The 17,971-nt window shown below is 45.6% G+C and overlaps 1 protein-coding gene across 4 annotated transcripts in view; it reads left to right on the forward strand.

Annotated features, from left to right (window-relative positions):
- The window catches only part of CUX1 (cut like homeobox 1), a 383,513-nt gene that overhangs the window by 60,941 nt on the left and 304,601 nt on the right, over positions 1-17,971 (forward strand). The gene's annotated exons all lie outside the window — the stretch shown is intronic.

Here is a 17,971-nt window from a genome sequence, read left to right on the forward strand (position 1 = left end):
CGTAGAAAAATGGACAGACCATGTTGACGTTAATGGGCAAAAAGAGAGAAGGGGAGATCTCTGTCTAGCTTGAGCTCTTGGGTTTCTCTCCTGAGTTTGATTTCCCAGATTGGATTGGCTGCTGTGATTGAAAAGATTGTCAGCACTATGTAAATGAGAAGGAGAAGTGAAAGTGCATCTCATGCAGATAATTTCTATGTAGATAATTTGCCATAAAAATTTATATTGCAGTCCTTAAAACCTTCGGAGATTTAGTCTGTCTAGGGAAAGGTGATTTATATGGTATTAAAACACTTTTTATGTTCCAGTCCTTTAGATTTAATGTTTATTGCCTATAAAAATGAAATCTTCTTGTGGATATTTAAAAGTTTGGTAGTATGTGAAATATATATTCAAGTTAGAAATGCTTTGGAGATGTTGTAAATAAGTGGCAAATCCTTTGCTCCAAAGTCCACACTGCCATCTGGGCCAACATCTCTGCTCTGTACTCTTGGAAGGGTGGATATAGGTCTGGTATGTCATCATCATGGGGAGGTTGCCAGGTAGGAAAATGTCTTATGTGGGGCTTGTGTTGGTTTTTCAAAAAATTATAATCAGCTAACAAGCATAGAACTATTGTAATTCCTCAGAAAGTTTTGTAAGGTGAAGGTGTGATCAGAATTTCGTTCAGATGTCATTCATTTAATTCTACATGAATTATGACCCAGGTTTTAAAGAATGGAAGTACTTTGGCAATGCGATTGCCAATATATAGTTCAAAGTAGTTCTTAGACTTTTGCAGCTCCTCTGATTCAGGATGGCATGTTTTAATGTTACTCTTAAATACAACTCCACTGAAGTAAATAATTCATATAGTGGAGGTGGCACTGCTGGGGAAGGAGACCATTTGAGCATTTAGAGGCCTCCTGAAAGATGTCCCTTGAGCTGACATGACAGCCAGGGAGATGAGTACCTGGTTTGATTGTTGAACTAAAGTGTAGTTGACATATCCCTGGAGAGTGCTTCTTTGGGCTGTCCCATTGGATGTTGTTCATACTCTGGGGGTGTCACCAAGTGCTGAGAGGGTGGCCTTGGCTGAACCTTGTGCCCTGGGCACCCATTCCAGGCTGGGTGCCAGTCAGCTCAGCTTCCCAGACTTCTCAGATACTGGATATTTTAGAAATCACACAGGAAGTGCTTTTCCTGGAGATCTGCATCCTCCAGAAGGAGGAACTAATCAGCTAGGCTGCCCCATTGCAGCTACAGTGGGAATCTCATTAGCAAGGTCCACTGGAAAGCCATAATCTATTAAGACTGGGTGAGTGGGGCCTGAGGTCTCGGCTGGGAGAAGACTTTGGTTGGGCTGCTTGGTTTGGACAATATTGGGAATAAAAGAACTCAGACTTTGAAATTGTTCTGCCATGGGGTGTCTCAGTTATCCACGTGGGTGGGATGTCAAGTAAGCTTCCCAGTGCCTGTCCCATAGAAAGGGCTCCACTCAGTGTCTCAGCAGCAAAAGGGACTTGGCATTCCTAAGAATTCTATGGGAAGAAAGACTTAAAGAGAGCAGCTGAAAATCCATATCCCTGAGGATGGAATTGAAGTGACTGCTGTACCCTGCCTTCCATAGATGTAGCAGAGTTGAGTTTCCAGCCAGTGAAAAGGTGATGATGTTTACCTAAGGTAAAAGTCGAGGCAGCATGTAAGGAGGTAGATTACTGATGATTTGGAGGCCATATTTTCTTGTATCATTAGTAAAATGAAGCAGAGTCAGTCTTTTGACTTCAAGCAAGCAGGTAGACTTTTTATAACTAGTGAGGTGTGAGAAGCAGACAGAGGAGAGATCAAGGATATGAAAGACAAACACCAGGCACCTTGGGGACAGTGGTTGCACACAGTAGGCATATAATCAGTGTGCTTTTGTGGAAAGGTAAACGGATATGTAAGGGAATGCAATAACACTACAGTCAGCTTTCTGTAAAAAGGACCCGGGAACAGATTGCTGGGATTGCTTTCGACAGCTCCGTTCCTCAGGGAGAAATGGTGAACTCACTTCAGAAATCTCCTTTGTCAGTTCCAACTATACTCTCTGGAAGGAATGTGAACATTCTAACTTCCCAGTGACAGTGTGTGAAGTGAGGCCAGTTACTCAGCTACATCTACTAATATTTTTGGTATAAAGCAGTTGCTAAAATTAATTCCAGTCTGAAACTTGATGAATTCTCAGTCATGGAATTAACAGGTTTCAAATGAAAAAATTAGCCTAAAAATAAATGTTTATGCCGGAAATTTGGAACCTGTCTGTACTCAACAAACTAAATGCAAAATGTTTCATCTTAGAGGCTTTGCTTGCCTTTTTGTTATTTATGTGGAAAGTACGAGATGGGACACTAAGTTTGCAAACTCTTCCTAGGAAAAGTGCTACATACCTCATTGTTGAATATCACTATAGTCACCTTTGAAGTACTCCCTTGGGAAGGTATGAACCAACTCTAGAACCTTCCAAGCAATTTTGGAACTCTTTTTTCCAGAATGGCCATCAGAGCTGTCATCATAGGAGGGCTGACAATTAAATTTGCAAACTCATCCTAGAAAAAGTGCTTTTTAAGTGTGGACTAGGCACTGGTGCATAGCTTCCCACAGGGAGTACTTAAAAGGCAACCACAGTGATAATCAGCAGTGATGGATGTAATTCTTTCTAGGATGAGTTTCTGAACTTAATTGCCTGACCTCATATATACTTGTGCCAGAAATTTATAGACCGTTAGCTGCTACCCACTCCCTGTAATCCCTTTGCATAGCCAGTATTCTCCTTTCTGCATAGGGCCACTGTCAATCCTGATGGAGACTAAGATGCAAACCTGTCTTAGTAGTGCCCCCCTGACCTATTTGCTGTATAGGAAAGTCAGACACATAGACAGACACACACACACCCCTGCCTTGAAGGGCAGGCAGCACCCTCTTCCAGCAGCACTCATTGTCTTATACCTTCCTCTGAATTTATATCAAGCAAACTATTTAGGACACATTATGTGAAGCAGGAAATGTGTTCATTTTGTTTTTAATGGATTTCCAAATTATCTCTGTCCATCTCTGTCCTCTGCATGAGAGCATAGAGTTTTATGTCATTTGCTGGTAGACATCATGTGGTTTGACGCCCTCAAAGGCTTAGCTGCCCCTGGATATGTGAGATTAATAAACCAAGTAAAGAAGAAGGGATGCTAGATTATGAACTCAGAGATTCTATGTTTAGTTAGAAAATTTATAGCAATAAAGACTAATTTAAGGGCTCGGTGCCTATATCTTAGTGGTCAGGGAGCTGGTCACATGCACCAGGGCTGGCGGGTTCGAACCCTGCCCGGGCCTGCTAAACAATAACAACAACAACAACAAAAAAAAACCCAGCCAGGCATTGTGGCAAGTGCCTGTAGTCCCAGCTACTTGGGAGGCTGAGACAAGAGAATCACTTAAGCCCAAGAGTTTGAGGTTGCTGTGAGCTAAGATGCCACAGCACTCTACCAAGGGTGACATAATGAAACTCTCAAAAAAAAAAAGAGTAAGTTTTATTTCTGCTGCTAGAAGCATCACAGCGTGGGTCATAGTAAAGAGTTTACTATGTTCATACCCAGTGTCAAATGTTAAATAACCCCCAGAATGTAGTATGACTAGTTCTGCCCAAATCTGTATAGATTTAGCTGTAAGGATGGAAAATTGAGTGACTAAATTTATTTCCAGTGTGGTGGTCCTGGGGTTTTGCTTATTTGTGTGTGTGTTTCAAGAGGAACCTGTGTGCTTAGACTTGAAGTCAAGTGGCAACAGTAAAGCAAAATGCTGGATTTTATCAATAGTTTTTGTTAAAAAAAAAAAAAAAAAAGAAACAAACAGAAATACCCGGGGGTGTCACTATAGCACCAGTGTTTGAGATGCCCCACCCTTGTGCATCCACCCTGCTGAGCAGTGCAGATGCAGTCCTGCCCCCAGCCCTCCCACCCAGGCCTTCTGGCAGCCCAAGGGGGTCAGGGATCCAGTGGGATGAGGTCACATCGGGAAGAGCTTTTGGAGGGGGTTCCCATTCCCCTGCTTAAAACCGCAAATGTCTTTTGATAACTAGTAAAATTGGCAAGCAGAATGATTGAAAACATGTGAGAGGTAACTGGATCTAAGTTTCAAGTAGTACATATTTGAGAAGTTTTCCCCAATGTAAAAGTTACTCTTTAAGAGCCTTAAACTAATAAAAACAAGGAAATTCCATGTTACGGCTGCCACTCGGCCTTTCCATTTTTATTCCAGAAGTCAGATTTGACTGGCTTACTGGCTCTGAGATCCCTATGAGTGGTTGAAGCAGGAGGGACAAGAAGGGAAGCTGGCAGCAGCAGGGCTGGGGACATCGCAACCAAGTGTCAGTGCCAGGACGTTAATTCCATTTTAGCATATCCTATTTTCTCTTCTCGGGGCTGCTTCCTGTATTTACTTTATTCACTGAAACTGGTTCAGGATTCTTTTAGAGACAGTTCTTGTTTCTTTCCTTTCCTGTGTCTTGATGGGATTGCAGGTTTTACTTGGTGGCTGCCTTCTCATCAGGAGTTAAGGCTGGGCATCCTGCACCCTTGTGACCATGTCCCTTGGCCTCTTGCTTTGAGGTGCTCCCCCCACTGATTCATTTTTCCCTCCACTGCCAAAAGGGTCTCTCCAGAGCACTGAAGAGATACTAGTAGCCTATTCAGCAGCACTCAAAGAGTGAAGTCCAGATTCAAGGCCTCCCATTAGGTGTGCCTAGCCTGTCTTCCTATATTCACCTTCCACCTTTCTTAGTGACCCAACAGATACTGAGTCACAATAGCTCTGGAGACCCCAGAATCTTGCCTTTTAACAAAGCAGACCTGGCCGCAGCACTCAGAGACATCTGCTTTACCCCTGATAGGAGTGAAGGGGAAGCAAGTACACAGACAGCATGAGGACAAGGAGATGTCATCACTGTGCAGGGAAGATGCAGCCACAGAACTCAGAATAATAAGGAGCCCTGGAGCCCATTCCTTCTGTGCCCCTGTAGCTGGCTGGCCGTTTGTTGTCTGTCAGCCGTAGATTGCACTTCTGAGGGAGCTGCGCTGCAACGGAAGGAGCAGATTTAGGTGCAGAAAGGAACTGCTTTTAAAATCTCACCACGCTATCTAATAGCTGTGTGGTCCTGGCCAGGTTACTTTTGCCTCTGAACACTAGAGTCCCCTGTTGGTATAGCGGGCACAATAACATCTTGTCGGAGTGTCGTGGGGATTAAAAACAGCAGGGACTGCTAAACCTGAGTCTATAAACTATAGCTGCAGCTATTTTTATTACCTCTGTCCATTCTGGGCCTTCTGGAATCATCCTTCCCTTCTCTTTCCCAGCATGAAATCTTGCCCATCCTTAAGGCTACCTCTTGTTACCTTTCTAATGAAGGCTTGCCTGATCTTCCCAACTCCCAGGCAGTCTTAGTCCCTTTTCTGTAGCAGACTGCCTTACAATTGTCCAGTTTCACCAAATTGTGAACTCTTTGAGCACCAGTGCAGCTTTTTGGCCATTTTGTTCCTTCTCTTTCTCTGCCCCCCACTGGGGGCCCAGCATGTGCTCAGGAGCAATTTGAATCTGTTGACAATAGGTTGGCAGAAGGACTGGGTGGCAGGAGGGCAGTTTTGTGGGGCATTTGGGTTATAGAGCTATCTTGTGGGAGCAATGGTCTTGGCTTTTTTTGGCTCTCGTTTCACATTGGTGTGCCCTTGTAAACTTGATCCAACTGTCTTGAAACTGGACACATTTTTTTTTTTTTCTTCAGATGCTTTTTTTCGAGATAGGGTCTCTCACTCAGTCACCCTGGGTAGAGAGTGCCATGGTGTCAGCTCGCAACAACCTCAAACTCCTGGGCTTAGGTGATCCTCTGCCCTCAGGCTCTGGAGTAGCTGGGACTACAGGCTCCTCCCATAATGCACAGCTAATCTTCTATTTTTACTAGAGTTAGGGTTTACTACTCTGGGAGGCCAAGGCAGTTGGATTGCTTGAGCTCAGGTGTTCAAGACCACCCTGAGCAAGAATGAGACCCTGTCTCTACTAAAATAGGAAAACTAGCTAGGTGTTGTGGCAGGTGCCTGTAGTCCCAGCTACTCGGGAGGCTGAGGCAAGAGAATCTCTTGAACCTTGGAGTTTGAGGTTGCAGTGAGCTATGATGCCATGGCACTTTATCCAGGGCAACAGAGTAAGACTCTGTCTCAAAAAAAAAAAAAAAAGAAATGACAGAATTAGAGAACAACTGATGACGATGGCCTTGGAGCAGTCACGGTGACACTGGGAACACTTTGTAACTTGCATTAATTTCTTGTCACAAGGAAGTGAGTCAGGATGAAGAAGGGCCCCTTAGAGCCAGATCAGAGTGTGGTGTGTCTTGGGAACTGCATGGACTAAAGGGTGCTAGCTACACAGTCATTGCAGAACCCCATTACGTGTGGACGTAGTTTATCATAACTGTGCTTTTTAGTTTTGTGTCCTTATCCTTTAGTGAAATTTTAGATAGTTAGTAACAGCTCTTTGGCTTTATGAATTAAGTCTGAATTAAAGAACCCCTGCAGCTATCTTTTAGAAAGGCCTCCTGTACAGGAGGCAGTGCCACTGCCCAGTCTATGACACCTAAGACAAACCACACAGCTGCCAAGAGCAAAACCTCATTCTGTGCAGTAGGAACACCAGCTCTGGAAAGGTCCAATGAGATTTCCTGCTTCTGGCACTCAGAGTAGGCAGACGGGCAGCACCCCACTTCCAGGACAGCTCATGAGGCAGCCCTTTGCCTTCCTGTGTGTCCCTTAGGTCTAGCATAGTTGAGGAGGAAACTCCTTGAGGATTTAAATGGCTCCTTTAAAATCACATCTCTGCTCTTGGCACTGGGAGCTATCATGTAGAGTAACCTGTTGGTGCCCAGTACCGACATTGCGTGATGGCAGCCAGCGGTAGCAATGCCAGGAGGGAGTGAAGGAATCACTTGTGATGCTCCCTTTCTCTGCCATGTGAGTCATTCTGCAGGGCCATCTGGCTGGCAGGAGCTCTCAGCCAATGGCAGGATGCTGTAAACCTTGTATGCTGAACATGGCACCGAAAATCTTGAAAATTAACTGCAAAGTAAAATCAAAGCTGGCACAGAGGTGGTATTTCTTGGCTTGGCATAAGCTCTTTGGACAAACTTGCTCTGCTTTGTTGATAGATGCCTGTTACTAGTTTGGTTTTTCCCAGGAGTCAGTTGGCATCTTTTACTTATAAAATCCAGGCAAAAACATTTTGAGAGCTTTTTGGAGTTTTTATTTGCTAATTAAAATGTGAGAAGGGAACATAGCCACAGGTAGAGTTCTAGTGCAAGCCACAGCTGTGATTTAAAAAAAAAAAAAAGGCCAAAAAACCAAGCCTGACAGTTTCAAAATTAAGTTATTAGCACTTCACCTGTAACTGTGATAGCTTTTAACTTTCATGATCTGTCTCTTAAGCACCCCCACCCCCAGTATATGCAAAAGGAAGCTAAGTGTGGAAGTTGGAATATAGTTAGTCCTTGAGGAAGATAATAGTAAGAACTGCCAATTTCTGTGGAACTTTTTAAACTTATAAAATAGTTTTTCTTGTTGTTTATGTAGTTTCCAACGACTCTGGAAAATAAGGTAGTTGATATATTTTATGGATTAGAAAACTGGGGCTCAGGAAGGCTTGGTGACTTGCCCAAATTCCCTTGGTGAGGAGTAGCTGGATCCAGGATGGAGCCTGGTCTGCTATTTCCTGGACTTCAGTGATACGCCTGGCCTGGGGACAGGGATTGGAGGTCTAGCTCCATGAGAATCGGGAGGACATAAAAACCACCTGATACTGGGCTACATGCCTTCTTCTACTTGTAAAATACTTAAGTAAAATCTATTTTAATTCTGGAAGTCCTAAAGCAACCAGTTGCCTACCAAGGCAAGCCTAGTTATGGATCCCTGGTGACCGCACCCCCAAGTGGATCTGTTCCCTGCACAGATGCACTGGGTGGTTTGTTTTGATGCCTGTGTGTGCCCTGGCAGATGTTTGTGGCTGGGCAGCCCAAATAGAGCTCGAGCCACAGGCCGGTGGATGGCTCCATTGCCAGCATTTTCTCTCAGCAGTGGAAAGGAGTTTTTGCCAGAGTGGCTAGTGCCCTAATAAATTGATTCCTGCCAAACAATAGAAATAAATATTTTCAACAGACAGAAATTTTGGCTCCCAAAGTATTCAAATTAAAAGCTTATTTCTGAAACAAATACTTTAGGAGGAAAACATTTTTACCAGTGTAGATGAGATTGGAGGTACTCCTACTGGCAGTAGCATAATTATTTTGAGATTAAAACACAGTAGTTTCTCGATCCCGGCTTCATTTTTCACTGATGACCTTGAGCCTTATTTCCTGGAGAAAGCAAAGTGTAGTCAGGCTGGAGCCTGGGGAAGAGGGTCGGTCATGGTGAAGAGGTGGTGGCGTGGTTTACTGCAGAGAGCCTCAGCTGTGGGGTCACTGAGATCTGGATTCAGATCTTGGCTTTGTCCCCTCTTGGGCAAAGCCAGTTGATTTCTAATCGTCAGTTTACTCCTCAGTGAGTGCAGTGCTTAATAACATTTCCCTCAGGACTGAGGCAGGGGTCACTCAAGGCCAATACTGTCTGCCAGAACTTTCTGTTTTCTTGGTATGGGCTTACCTGGACCATTAAATATAAACCCCACTAACCACATGTGCCTGTTGAGCCCTTGAAGTGAGGCAACTGCAGCTGAGAAACTGAGCTTGTAGCTACTGGCTACCACTTAAATAGTGTAGTCCTATTCATCCACCTCATTGGTTTAGTTGGTCTCTGGGTTCCAGTTAACTGGTTGTTGGGTCAACCTACTAATGATCACTCAGCTCTGTCTTTTTCATTGTTCTGGATGCAGTTGCAGAGTTTAGGCCCATCTGTTCTCTCTGACGTTCAACCTCTGCCCTGCAGCCATATTAGTGGTGAGCTTCCATTGAGCTTGGCAGAAGAATGAACATCTTAGCCATGAACCTGCCAGATCAGCCTTCATGAACATTTCCTACTTTTTTTTTAAAGAAATGTGGGTCTTGCTATGTTGCCCAGGCTGAACACAAACTCCTGGGCTCAAGACATCCTTCTGCCTCAGCCTCCTAAGTAACTGGGACACACCACTCACACCACTGCACCCAACTGACATTTCCAATTTTAACAAGTTCTCATTTCTCTCAAATACATAGTAAGTATAAAACAAATAATAGAAGTCAAGGGGCTCGTCCCTGGATATCTGTTAGCAAAGGCAAGTCACATACATGTAGAACCTGGTTTCTTTGAGACCAGATGAGCAAAGCTTCTATGGCTGCCTCTCTCCCAGGCTGACCCTGAGGCCTGTAGGAGAGGCAGTGTCAGCAATGGACCAGGCCTCAGAAGTCCTTCATCCCCCGCAGTGCTTGTTCTAGAGGGGAAGAGGGTTGCTGTAGCCTGGGGGAAAAATAGGAGTTAGAAAACAAGGGGCCCACTCAAGGGGGTCCACTTCAGCCCAGGAATAGGATAATCCGGGGAGAATACAGTAGAGCACCCAAGCACCTGGAGATCTTCCTACACCAAGAACCATACCCCAGATGGCTCAGTGGAGGGCTCAGGGGCCTGGGCTCTTTGGAGAAGGCGAAGCTGGGAGAGAGTGAAGAACTGCCATTTGGTGCCACGTATGTGCCTGCAGGGCTGAGGCTGGCAGGCAGAATTTTGTGTTGTTTTGAGATATAGCCTAAGGAGAGCAGTGAAGAATACTGCTTATAAAACAGACATTTTTGTAGCTAAAAAATGGTCAAATATCAGTATTCATATGGTTCAGCTACTTTGCACAGCAGAGTTCTTCTCTTTGGGATTGAGAGACAGCCTTCTGCCTCCCTGCTGCAGCATGCTCCAGCCATGTGGCCTGATCCACCTCACATTTTGTTATTTGTCCCCGAGACACCGTCTTTCATGTCTCACCGTTGAAATGAGAGTCTAGCAAGTATCACATGCAGTGCGATGCTTGTTGGATACATCTGGCCATGTGGAGTGGGTTTTTGATGGGGTGAAATACAAAAACCAAAATTTTGGTTCTCTATTGAAATCTCTCAATCTCGAGGAATTCACACAATGCCTCGTGTTTAAACTTTTGTACTCATAGCTTTTGTTAAATCTAATTCACTTTGGCCCAGAATCAAAAAAATTACACACACAGAAATTCTTTCTCACCTCTGTCCCTTTCCATCCTGTTCCTCCCACCCCACCATTCACCCAAAATGAGCACTGGACTTATATCAGTCTCCCAGGGGTGCAGCGAACAAATTGAAGCAGCATTTGCTCTAGGATGAAAGGCCTCAGGTAGAAAGTGTATACCAGATTAAATTGTTTCACTTGAACTTCCAAGATTAGGAGTCTTCTCTCAGAATCAAGAAATACTGAGTACACATTAGGTGTGTTAATGCCATTTTAAGAGTTATGGGAGCATAGAAAAACAATCTGCATATGAGGTGAGGTCAGATAGAATACCGAGAGGGAAAGAGAGTCTGTCTTCACCATCTTGGCGTCTTAATTCTCATGGCCACTCTACCAGGTGGGTGTCAGTATGTTCCTGTTTTGGGATAAATGGGTGCTTGGGTCACAGAGCTGGGAAGGATTAGAGCCAGGACCCTCATCCTTGTCTCTGCTCCTGAGATGGGGGACTCAGAACCTGTCTCCATCTTTCCCCAGTAGACAGTAAAAGGCAAATGTGGTCTGGTAAAATCTGCAGTAGCTAGAGATTAACTGGTCTTCTCCTGCCCTCCGATTTTGAGGGAAAGATGCAGCACACCCAGGAGAACGAGGTGGCATTAGGGGTTTATGCACTGTTGTCTCACTTTGGGAACTGTTGCTACCCTGCTAATGTCTGTGGGACCAAGGGAGCGGGGGTGTCAGCCACAATAGACACCCTCCAGATTCCTATATTTCTTCTTGATAATGTTATGGAAGTAGCAGGATAGTTGGCATTGCATTCATTTTACAAACAAGGTGTTTGTGGAAAACTATTCGCCTAACTGACAGTGGATGTCTGTATTCACGCTGGACCCTTGGATCACAGGTCAGTGCCCTTCCTCCCACACCACCCTGTAGCTGCCTCCTCCCCACTCTGGGATGCAAGATGTTCTCTCTTCTTTCTCTGGGGCACTGGGAACAAGAATCAGTCTTGTGGTGGGAAAATCAACTCATAAATACAGCCACTGCATGCTGTGAGATCTGGCCAGGAGGTTTTGTTCTGTTCCTTCAGCCCCAATCTCCAGGTTGGGAGAGGGTGGCCAACTGTGCTGTGTGAGATTTCCAACAAGGACTACAACTCTCAGCGTTTCTTACCAAGCCCCCAGATAACTAGAAAATGGATGTGCAAGCAAGTGCTTGCTTTTTCACACAACAACAAGAGTGTTGTTCGCTTTTTTGTTCCCCGAGTTGGACAACAGCAGAGAGACTAACCTGGAGAGATCCGTTGTTCGTCCAGCTGATTCAGCCGACATTCATGGAGCACTTTTTGTGTGCTGTGCTCTGTGTTGGGTGCCACCAGTGGCTGGGCTTGTCCTGCCCTGGGAAGGACAGTCAACAGTCCCATTGCTGGAATCAACTTTTCCTCCTTTGTACTCCCATTCTTATGGTAGGGCCATGATGAAGGTTACTGTGCAGACTGGGAGAGCTTGGCCAGCCTGGCTTCAGCAGGGCAGGGGTCCTTCTTAGCCATTAGGCCCTGATTCTTACAAAAATGGCACCACTCTGGGACCTGGGGTCCTCTGAGGCTGAGGTAGAGGAGGGTGTAGGTAATCTCCAGTCCCCTGCCTATCCTCCTCAGCCCTCATAACCTCCCGGAAGCCTTCCCAATCTCTAGAGTCCTTAAGTCCCTCTCCCTTCCCTTGCCTGATCCATCTCTTCCTCAGGGTCTCATGCTGATGCTGTCATCTTTACAATGCTGTTTCTGATTTTTCTTCTCTGAACTCTTTCTGCACTTTTTTTTTTAACTTCTGTTACAGCAGTTAGTGTATTTTTTCCTTTCTTTTTCTTTTCTTTTCCAAGAAGCTTATGGCATTGGGAGCTAGTGTTAGCCACACACTCAGGCAGACTGCAGAGTGTAGACTAGGACAGCTGCCATCGGGAGGGCTTGGTAAGCGGCACACATGTCACTGTCTTCTGTGGTGCTGTAGGACATGGGGGGGGAATATGGTATTTGAGCGTTTCATGGAAGAGAGAAAGGAAAGGTCTCCAACCTTAGGGCAGAGCCCATGCCACGGGCCAAGGGGAATGAAGGGAACCCAGCCCTCTGGGGACACCAGGGGAAGGCCAACTTGACAAGGCAGGGTCTGGGGGGGCCCAAGGTGATTTTAGTTCAGCTTGCTGGGAAGTGATAGAAGTCTCCTGATCAAGGAATGCCAAGTTCACATGAGGGCTTTGGCCCAGCATCTCCCCTTTCTTGGAGAGAGGTGTCCTGGCTCGTGATGCCCACCTAGCCCTGTGACATCTGACATCATGTCACAGATTAATGAAGCTGTAATTCAGACTTTGTATTACATGGTGTGAGTCAGCAGTTGTGAGTGGAAAAGTAAAGGGGAAGGATTAAGTGTCTGAAAAATACTTGGGAAATAGGAGATCCTATATGGTTCTCAACTTACAAAATAAGTGAAATCATTAACAGTAACTTTGGGAATCCTTCAAGGTTCTGTAAATGGAGCCCACTGTCTACACACCCATGAAAAGGACAAAGTAAACTTCCAGTAGCATCACGCAGCAGTGCCCTTCTGGGAAGAGGAAGTCTAGGTCCTTGTCATTCCTTCCAAACCTAGGTCTCATTATAGGGGAAAAGTGGGATTTAAAGAGAGAAATATTTACTTTTTAGGAGTAGACATTACATGCACAAAATGCGAAAGGTACCTAAGTTTAGCCCTTAAAGGACCCCCACTCCTGTGTCCTTCTGTTAAATTGCCAGCCTCTTGTGTAGACTTCCAGAGAACCCTCTGTATATAGAAGCAGATTATATGTGTATATGTATATCTGTGTATCTGCAGTGGATCATATTTGGGGGAGGTAGTTTTACATTTCTAATTGAGCACAGTTATAGTGCACCCCCACCCAGCTCCTTTAACCTATATGCCAAGCCTGGCCTGCTTCTCCTCACTGATAGCACTTTCCCATCTACCCTCTTACTGCCAGGGTGACTGATGAGGCTCGTGGTTGCTCCAAGGCTTCATTGTATTGTGCAGAGTGGGGTACTGGGTGCTGGGCAAGCCCTGATGGCGAATAGGGTGATGGAGGCTGAGCTTGTCTCCCCCCCTCCCCCCCCCCCGGTTCTAGGTAAGACAGGCATTTTTCATGAAAACTCAGTCATTTCTTGTTGGAAATATTTTCTCCCTTTTCTAACTCCTTCCTCTGCTTTTGTTCTATGACATGGTCCTTATGTCCTTTCATTCCTACCTTGTTTCCTCTGCTGGACTCTGAGCACCTAGAGGTTGGTCAAGGTCAACTTCTAATTCCTTTGTGTATTCCTGGAGCCCCCAGTATGTGAGAGTTGTTGGTGGCAGAATGGATTTGGGTCTGAGGTCAAGTGTGTAGGTTTGATAGTACAAAAAATTCCCCTCGATTCAGTATTTACTGTGCCAGGAAGAGGAAGTTACCTGTCCATAACCACACAGGTCACAGTAGGGATGGAGCCTGGGTCCCGATCTAGGGTTTTTTAAGTCAGTGTATGAAGGCTCTTCAGGTGTTTTGAGTAGAGGCCTGAGAGAAGTGATAGAAGAAGGCTGGTGAGTGGTCTTGGGCCCACCACCCCTTTCTAGCTAGAGCACCTACAATTCATCCAAATAATTCTGTTGTTAGAAAAGAAATGAAAAATGTTCTCAAAACTACCTTGTGCCAAAACCACACTAGTCTTTCCCTTTTTTGCATAGTCATCTATTTTTTCACTAACAAAACCATTTACAATTTTTATATAGGATGTGCTGTTTGATTATTTCAACATATAATCCCTAAAGAAACATGAAATGAATTACATCTTTGGGTTCTGAGAATACTGATATTGCCCATGTGGTTGGCCTGGCTATGTTTTCCCCATTACCTTCCTCTGCAGGCCTGGAAGAAGCCCCCCATGGGAGCCTGGGCATCTCCAGAGAGCCCATGCAGGCTGGCTAGGGCTTAAGAAATAGAGAATTTCAATGAATGTGGTAGGGGCACTGCAGGTTTCCCTGTTTGAAACAAACAAATGACTGGCATGCCGTTCTAAACTGATCCGTGACATTGATTATTGTAAGACTTGTTATATTTTGGGGAAAAATCCCTACAGTTTCATTTAAATAGGCAGCTAGTTGTGTGGTAGTTTATTTTTAAGATGTCTTTAATACTTGGCTGAAAGATGCTTAGAGTCCAGGCAGAGAGAATCTCAAAATGTTAGGAGCTTTGCCCTTTGAGGATCTGTCAGAAGAGGAGAAAAAACTTCCCAGAAGTTATAATCAGTAGGGAAAAGAGGATTCCAGCCATCCTTTGCTCTCAGAAGTATACCAGTGTCGTGGAATGAGGGATGCACATAATCCGTGGTTTCTGAGATGAGAGGAAATGCCAGTGGTGAGGCTGGTGTGGTGACAGTCCCGGCTGCCCCTATGGTAGACGATCGTGGGCCTTGGCCTTGGCCTTGGCCTTGGCCTCAGAAGCTCTCCTTAGTAAGGTATCCCACCCTGGGACTCCTGTTGTGTAGCAGCCTTGATGAAACAGAGACACTACTTACAGAGTCTACACCAGAGCTGCTGTGGCCTGACGACTATGGTGGGAGATGGATGAAGCCCAGCAGGTGCTGGGGGCTAGGCTGGGACAGGAACCCAACCAGGCAGGTCCAAAGCAGGATCTTTCCCTGGACCCTACCTCTCCTGATGTTAGTCACCGTGATCACCCAGAAAAATAAAAACACTTTTGTATTCAGTTCCTTACCAGACATTTTCTCTATAAAATTTCTGGCTCTTCCAGCCTCATTGGAAGTGTTGGGTTCTGAGCCAATGAGTTTGCTGCCAGCCTACCAACCTTCCATGACCTGGGGGGACCTCAGGTGTTTCCAGCAAATTAGTATTTCTAGATGCTTTTGAGGAGTCCTTGGCCCTTCCCCAGGAGAGGTCTGGCTGGGTTGGGGGGTGTTTTCTGTGGCTGCCACTACCTTTGCTGCTGCCTCTTCTTCTTCCTCCTCGTTTTTACTTCTGAGACTGGCCAGTGGGCAGCACATTGTATGAGAAGCAGCTGTGTTTTTGATAAGGGATGTGCTCAACTCACTTTTTGAATCCGCAGACTCAAGAGGCCATCAATGCCAGGCCTCTGCCCCCTGCAGGTGGACACACTAACCCTGACCACAGAACATTGGATAAAGTGTATTTCCATAACTATATGTGTTTTTTTATATTAGCAGGATTTTAAAAGTTAATATGCATGGTATGTTGCAGTTTTTCCAACTAGGTGATATATGCATATGGCAAAATAATCAGACCCCCGCCTCGTGGGTCCCTCCTGAAGAGTTAAGTGCCAGTCTTTCTAGGGCTGATTTCAGCCTGTGCTAGCATATGTATAGATACACATTGTTTGCACTTTGCTTTTTGGCTTGAATATATCTTGACAATCATCTCGTCCCATACAGTACACATAGGACTGCGGGTTTTTAAGCATTGCAAGAATAATCTGTGAATGGCTACGCAAACAGGCTGTTGCTGAGCATGTAGGTTGGTTCTGGGGTTTTTGCTCTTTGTGACTTTTTAATGCCTTTCAGATGCGGGGGTTCTCCATGCTTCTTACATGTGACCTGTTGGCATTTGAGTCCCCACCCCCATTTCCCTGAATGCATTACATTCCCGTTATTGTGTCATTGTATTTGGAACTTTGAGTGTAGACAGGCTTGGTAGTAGTAAAACAGTATTTGGCTTATGTTTAATAGCTGTCTCCTTCTCCCTCTGCATTGTCGCCACAGCCTGAGAATGCCTTAGCATCCTTCAAAGGGATTTAGTCCTGGGTTTCCCTCCCCAACCCCCAAGGGCCTCTGTCAAAGATTTGTGATCCTTAAATCTAACCAGCTTGATCTGGGTTGGTGGAAGTGTCACAAATTGGTGGCAGCTCAGTCTCTCCTCGCTGTGCCAATCTGTTTCTGTGGTGGCGGGTGGCAGTACAGTATTAAATTTAGAGACCGCCCTTGGTTTCCCATGCCGACCTGCATATGTCTGTGAGTGTGAGGAAGGGGTTGGGGTGGACTCTGTGGAGTCCCTGATGCCAGCAGCAAGTTGCTTCTGGCATGTAGCTTCTACAGCCCTGTGATCAAGGTAGGTCTGCCCATACAGGGCCACTGCTTCAGCTCAGCCCCCCTCAGTCTGGCTTCTTGACCAGTCTGCCCAAGGAAGGTCATATGGGGACAGAGGGGCCTGCAAACTCTGTGACCTTCTGGCATTCCCCACAATGTGCCCCGTACTCCCCCTACTAGACGGGAAGGCAGGGATCAGGGCTGATACCCACACAGTCACCTTGGCATGTGCAGTGTCCAGTGCCTGGTCAGCTGTAAGAAGCCAGCAGACACCCAGTGGTGACCCCCTGCCCAAGGCTTCCATTCAGTGGAGGAAACAGAGACCCTGTTGAAAACAGTCCATGGTCTTTGTTTTTCTCTAAGTTTTCTGTGTCTGTGTGTGATTGGAATGAAACATCGACTTTTTTCTTTTTTGTCATATTTCAATATTGGCTTTTTCTCCCCCTTCTTGAAGTCTCCTTTTATAACTTCTTCTGCTGCTGCTTAAATATAGATGTCGAAGTCCTCCTCCTTCCCAGATTGTTTATATTTCTGCGGAGCCTTCTGCTTGTCTGGGACTGCTCTTCTCTTCCCCACTCTACCACATTGGTCTCCGTTGCTCTTTTTTCCCTGCCTTCACTTAACTGGGATGCGTTTCAAATGTGGTCTATCAAAATGTTCAGTGTTTCCCTCTTTTCTGCAATAGCTTTGACATCTGTTCCTGAATTCTAGCCCACGTTATTCTTTAGAACTTGTTTGCCCAAGATTTGCTTTAATGCCAGAAATACTAAGGGGAGAGTGTAGTGTGATGGTTCCCCCCCTCCCCCATTGCTGGTTTGCTGATTTGTTAGGCCCCCCCCACCTCCTTTTTAAACTGTCTCCGATTTCTGAGTTGACAGCACGCTGGATGTTGGTTCCAGGACTCTGTCATCCTGTCTGGCAGTGGTACCACCCCATGGTGGTACCAATGAAGCGTTTACCAGCAGGGCTTACAGAGTCACTGTGTTATTTCCACTGAGAAGGAAAGCACTTCCTTCTACTTAGTAAGGTGGGTGGAGAGGTAGGGAGAGAGACTCTAACATGCTTCCTGGAGGTCTGCAGGTGATGGTCAGCTTTGGTTATCTCGCCTTGAACCCTTTCAATAAGTTTATGCTCTGCTCAATTGCAAGGTGATGGTCCCTACCATTGAGAAACCATTTGGAGCAGCAGCCACTTTGAATCTAAGCAGAATGTGCTGCCGTGTGTCTTTAGTCACTGAAGCAACTCAACAAGAAAACAGGCCTTTTGGTGGCTACGGCAACGTGTCCTTGTCCTCCTGCTGTCAGCCTGGAGCACCATTCTGGGCCCATCTGCTGCAGGGTTGTTTGAAACAGATTCTCTTGGCAGCTCCTCCCAGAATTTTTCCGAGGCCAGGCTATGGGTTCTTGGATGTGCTGAGTGTCAGTTGGTTGTATGGAGCAGAGGCCAAAGCCCACAGGCCCCAGCAGGTCCTCTTGCGCAACACCTACTCCTAGTGGTCCTCAGAGTTCCCGTGCAAGTAGCATGATCTGAGAAAAACTGCTGCTTCCAGCTGCCTCATTTCCAAAAAGTTTATAAGATGTTGGAAATAATTTATTCTTGGAATTTACCTTTTAAAAGTCCCTCTTGAAAACTAATAAATAGGTTAGTGATCCTAAACATG

Source organism: Nycticebus coucang, chromosome 12 (assembly GCF_027406575.1).
Source record: "Nycticebus coucang isolate mNycCou1 chromosome 12, mNycCou1.pri, whole genome shotgun sequence".
NCBI lineage: Eukaryota > Metazoa > Chordata > Mammalia > Primates > Lorisidae > Nycticebus > Nycticebus coucang.